Genomic DNA, 6,293 nt, shown 5'->3' with positions numbered 1-6,293 from the left:
CCTCATTACCTATCTACCTCCAATCATTTAGGTCACTGTTTCAGAATAAGAAGGTAGGTAATATTGGTCAAAGGAGTCAGTAGTTCTTGTTCTTAGTGACTTAAAGTGTTGAAGCCAGAGAATAAACATGACAGCTAGGCAAGTCAGCAATGGCACAATTCCTTTCTAGGTAAAGGTTTCCTAAAATATCCCAACATTACCAGAAATTACTAAACAGAAAATGTTATATGATTTACTTCCCTCTCATCCAGTTAAAATCTTCTTTATTTTCTGCACTAGCAATAACTTAATGATGATGAATTGCTATGAACTGCAGTCTTCTGTAGTCTTCATTTTCCTTTATGTGTGGAACAATACAGAAGCGAGGCATGAAAAGCCCCTTATTTATAATTGATTGTCTGGATTCAATGGCATTTTTTTTCTTTTCAACTTAATTACTAGAGCAGCCGGGTCATGTTTACTAATGTGTGTGCTGCCACAATATACCTGCTGCTGGAAGACATTCTATACGGCTGCCCATTCACGTTATTGAAATGGAAGATGTATGTCTAATGGAAGGAGTCATTACTGAGCATGTGCTAACCTACAGAGTAATATGGTAAAGGAAAGTTAGTCCTTTAATTGAACATTTTGTTGTGGAAAGTGTAAATCTATTACAGAAAAAAATCAAGCTGTTAAAAAAGCTGTGAACACACTGTTAATTGCCATAAAATGGAAGCTGAAAGAAAGCAATTAGCCTCTTTTTTGTCAAAGAAACCATTTGGATTTTATATCCAGGATTCTCCTGTTGGAGGGGAATACCGGCACTTACTTTAGCAGTAATGATTAAAAGGAAACTGCTTTTTATTTATGTATTTATTTTTATCCCCCACCCTATGTTCCTGCTGTTATGCTTTCTCTCCCTGATCTCCTAGGGGGTTTCATCATCCCTTAGTGTGGGCTCACAATACTCAAGGGGCTTGAAAACGGGGTCCTAAAATTTACCAATTTTCTACAGTTGGTGGAAGAAGAGGAATCAGCCATGACATCATAGGACTGGACTAAAGGAAACAAGTTTTGGTAAAAGGCTGGAATTCCAACCTAGAATTACCAACCGAAAGAAGGTTTTACCATCATACTATACCCTACCATTGAAGCCATTGTAAAGGTGATATATGATTTCCTATGGTTTATCTTACATTATAAAAATGCAGAATGTTGATGGTTTGTTATGGTGAACCAACGATTCCATTACAGATTTTTTACCATTACAGTGGACAAGAAGAGCTGGATAAATGTGATGAATGAAATGCAAATCCAGGCAATAGTTTAAAGCATAATTTTATGTATTGCTGCCTGTGTCTCTTTGGAGAGCAAACACTTTTAGGGATACTCAAATTTAAACTATGAACCAGCTCACATTCACATTGTTAAGTAAACAGTGAGAAGTGTTCCCACTGTTTAGTCTTTAATAGAGGTTAACCACCAGCCAAGGGGAATGCTGCTCCACTATACACCCTAACTTTGGGCTGCACATTGCCAGCTAACAGTCATTTAGTAAATCAATAATTCCAGCAAACCTATTCACTTTTTGTCCCATCTTGGACAGGTGTCCCAAGAATAATAAACCTATACACCAGATGTTCTTTTAAATCCTATTCTCATATATTAGCTAGTATTGTTGGGTACTTTTTAGATTCCTTCTTGTTTATCGACTCCTTATACAAAATGAATATATTCTTATTGCACAAAATGCAGATTATTCTTCCTGCCTACCTCTTTAATCTAAAGTAGCCTTCCCTACCCCAGATGTATGTTTACTTGTATCTCATGCTCATGTCTACAATTTTGAGATCCTGCATCCAAATCCTGCCAGTGCCGAAAAACTAGTTCCTATTGATTTATTAGGAACTGCTTTCCCAGACTCTGCTATTGTAAGGCGAGGTCTCCAATGTAGAAAAAGTGCCTAGAATACGGCTTCACAAAAGCTGTTTAGAGGATATAAAAGGTACTTGATGTCCTCTTGGTGCTTGCTATTCAAGCATACTGTTGCTTTACAAAAAAAAAATGAAAAGGTTCATTTTAAAATGTTATTTTTTGTACTTCGGGGCAGAATTGTATTTTTTCAAAAAATATTTCACATAAAAAATATTTTACTAACAATGTTTTATATTGGTAATGTTGGCACAAGTTATCCTGGGACCAAAAATCTGGCATGGTAATGATGACAAAATGTTGGTGATTTATTCTCAACTATGAAGAGTAACTACAGTGGCAAATGTACTAAATTGTTATGGCGATAGAAACCAAATGTCCAAGGAACATTGGGCCTGATTTAATAAAGCTCTTCAAGTCTGGATAAGATGCACTTTGATCAGTGAAGCTGGGTGATCCAGCAAACCTGGAATGGATTTCCTAAAAATATTTTGCTATGTGTTAGCAAATGTTTTCAATCCATTCCAGGTTTGCTGGATCACCTAGCTTCACTGGTAAAAGTGTATCCTCTCCAGCCTTGCAGAGCTTTATTAAATAAGGCCCATTGTGCCTATTATAAAAAATGGGAAATCTGTGCACGAGCGGGAAGGGGGAATTTTTGGGGCTTTAATATACCTGCAAGCAGTCTAACACTAACAAAGCCCAGTCCCTACAGCAGAAAAAACTTTTGGTTAAAAATTGACATTGTTAAGTTCTTGAACGCCAAGATTGACTAATGTAATATAATTGGTTGTACCTATAACAAAGCACTGTGCACATGTTTATATGTACACGTTCTTGGTGTGGTTGTGCTGCGGTTCCTGGAAGCCACATAATTCTTCTGATATAGTTGCTTTCCTTCTCTGGAAGAAGAACCACATGTAACCACAACCATGTGTAAACCTGCAGTTTACTTTGCCGTTCCGGAGTGCACAGCAACAGTTTGCTATGTGACAAGAGTGGCTTCTGAGCAGTTTGCAACCACAAGTGTGAAAAGAGCCTTACTCATCGAACCACAGATAACTATAACTATACTGACTTGAGTTACTGACTTTTTAATCTTGGTTAGACTTTTACTCTGAATAAATATTGTTCTCACATCATTTGTTTGTCATAATGCTTCCTAAAGTCATTTTAAATCCAAACAATTTGTTCAGACTATAAGCAGGAAAATCAAGACATTTTATTAGCAATTTGAAATAGTGGATACAATGAAGTTGATAAAGTTACCTTATGTTCACTTTAAATACCCAACCATGGGCAAAAGAAATTTTAAAGCAGGACTTGTTCATGATTAGATGAAATAAGGAAACACAGCTTCTTCTTATCTGCTAAGGTACATGACTAGTGTAAAGGGGGGACAAGAAAGTCGTCTTACCTCTGCCGGCCAGCCAACCAGATCGTCCCGTTAACCCATGACCCCTTAAAAAGTACACGAGACCTGTCTTGGGTATAACTGGCCATAGCAGCCTTTTATTAACAAAAATATAAACATTAATAACTTTTTCTTTATAAAATATACAACTGCAAACACAACATAACATATACATTCCAAGTATTCAAGTTCTTTTAACACATGTTTTTTGACAGTCCATGACAGTACCCCTACATCCCTAAATGTCACATACCTGCACCCTACAATTTTGGCCCCCAGCCATTAAGACACCGGCTCAGGGACAACACGCAGGTATCCCACCAAAAACACCGGGCCCCACTACAACCCCGTGTTCCAAAAAACCCCACTATCATGGACCGCCAAAACCCGCCCCGCTGCTGGACATACTCACCAGCCCCAAAGCTCGAACCACAAGGGAGGGAGGGTGGGCAACTATTTTTTTTCTGCTCCTTCAATTTTTCTAACCTCTGCCCCCCAACCTCTGCCTTATATACCACTGTCCTTTGACCCCTCCTAATTGCTTACTCCACCCATCACCCCATCGCTCTTGACCAACCATCTTTTAACCCATTCTCTCCTGACTTCCCCCCCCCCACTGTCATGAGGCCCTCCGCCTATTTTTTTTTTGCTCTGGGCCATCTGAAACATGTAAATGAGCATTTTCTATCCTTTTAGTAAATAAACGCCATTGATTTCACTTATTGCGTTCCTCATTCAAATTGTTTGCTACTATTATTGTGTAGTAGTCTGAGTTTTTTGTTTTTTTTGCAACAGTTGGATCATAAGCAAGATTGAAGTGAGTCATGTCACTCATATACTAAAAATATGTACAATATGATTCATTTATACAACATGTTGCTATTTTAGATACTTTCCAGGCTCTGTTTTATATGGTTGTCAGATGAGCTGTCTAAAGGCACGATGATATTGATTCATACTGATTAGGTCAAGGATTAAAATTTCACCTTAGGACCCCTATTTTATTGAGTCATCATTGGATTTAAGCTATTGAAAAAAGCATAACAATACCTAGTATCCTTTTTAGTGTTTAACAACAAGTAATGAATTTTTGTAAGGTTTATTGGCAGTTTTAAATTTTGGATGGTACACAGCTATGATACACTAGGAACAGAGTGTGTGTTTGGGAGGAGGGTCTTCTGACCTCAAAGTAATTGAGATTATTCAAATTTACTTGACCTCTGTATATTTTAAATCTACTCGTTTGTTTTATGTGAGCACATCAAAATGTTTTTTGTTGTTCTTTATTGGTTTCGTTGTGAAATTAATATTGTTTTTTTACACTTTTCTTAATGCTTTTTATTGCGAACACTTCAAGATTAAAGGAAAACCAGTTCAATTAATTAAGCAGGTTTTAACCACTATAGGAATATTGCCGCAACACACAAAAAGTTCAATCATGTTCATAGCAGTATAGCCCCAAGAATTTCTTTTTCTTTTTTTTTTGTCTGCATAGTGCTTTCTCATTCTATTGTTGCTGAAAACTAGAGATCACTTCTAGTATCATGTATTGCAAAGTTGCACGGGGTTTAGAAAGTAAATACTTTTTTCGTCATTTTTCTTTACCCCTATGTATGCTGATTTTTAGCTTCTTTTAGCCATTTCTTTCCATAGCTGTGAACCAGCTCCCTGACAAACATGAAGTATGCCAGTGTTGTGTGTCAGCATAGTCCCTTGTAGTCTCTACCAGGTATGAATATGGCAGGATGAAATATCTAAACAAATATGAATTTACACAACTGCAATATAGAATACTTGCAAAAGGAAAAAGGATTGTGATAAAGCAGAGTTTTTGTTTGGTAAAAATGCATTGCATTGTCTATTTAGTTGTCCTACCCACCTGGTGAGAGTCATTTCTCATGGATAGGTTGTATTTTATCAGTGGGGGGTTAAGGTATTCATGCAATGCATTGCCATTTTAGTGCTATTATTAGTCTGAAGTTGTTGTAGAAAAAAATCTTTCAAAGGAGAGCTCTCACTGCTGCATCTATGGGAAAAGATGGAACATCTTCCCAATGAAACAAAAACAAAAAAGGTTTTAAAATATATATACACATCCAAGAAAAACATTTACAGTATATACGGTAGATGTATTTCTTTTTCCAACCCGAATATATGTAACTATATAGTGGTGTTTTGGACCTCCTGCAAATTGATGGGATAAGGATACATTACCATTTATAGATCAGTGCAAGGTACTGTATGTGTGTGTTAGTTTGACGAAATTAAATGCACTAGAAAACACAAGGGTCTGCTTTTTTGTATGCATACAATTCTTTCTATTCAAATGACAACAATATTAGAAACTACAGAGAAGCTGTATATGGCAGGATGGAAAGTAATGGTATACAACATGAAGGTTGTGTCCCTGAGCTGGTAAAATTGTCTTCCCCACATTATGCAAAACCTATTACAAGTAGTTAACAATGGGGTTTTGAGGGGTTAGCTCAATGAATGGGACTTTCTAGGCCAATCATATTCAATTTCCACATGTGTATAAAAAAAAATATTTCAAACACAAGCTGAATGGAGACCAGATGAAAAGAATAGCTGACTACAAAGGCAATGTGTGGTGGGATTAAAAGCAAAAAATTGATTGAAAGTTTAGATAATGGTGCTTACTAAGCTACTACTATCAAGAAACGGAAACAAAGAGAGGATATATATAACGGATTTGACTCTTAGTCCATATCATGGCTGTCCTTGCCTGCACTCACCTACTGAGGTGGGGCTTTATGTGTCATAGGAATCACATATTTCTGTCTCTCTTTCCTGAAGAAGCAGATTGATTCGGTGAAACGCGTCGAAAAACAGTAGGGTATGCCCCTAGGATTAGGCAACCCAGACAGGATTATGTTTGTTGCACATTTCAATGAGTTTAAATGCTATGTTCATAATGTTATTTAATTAAAATACATGTTTTTTT

The sequence above is a fragment of the Pyxicephalus adspersus genome, chromosome Z (genome assembly GCF_032062135.1).
Source record: "Pyxicephalus adspersus chromosome Z, UCB_Pads_2.0, whole genome shotgun sequence".
Lineage (NCBI taxonomy): Eukaryota > Metazoa > Chordata > Amphibia > Anura > Pyxicephalidae > Pyxicephalus > Pyxicephalus adspersus.
Note: the sequence above shows the minus strand (reverse complement) of the source record.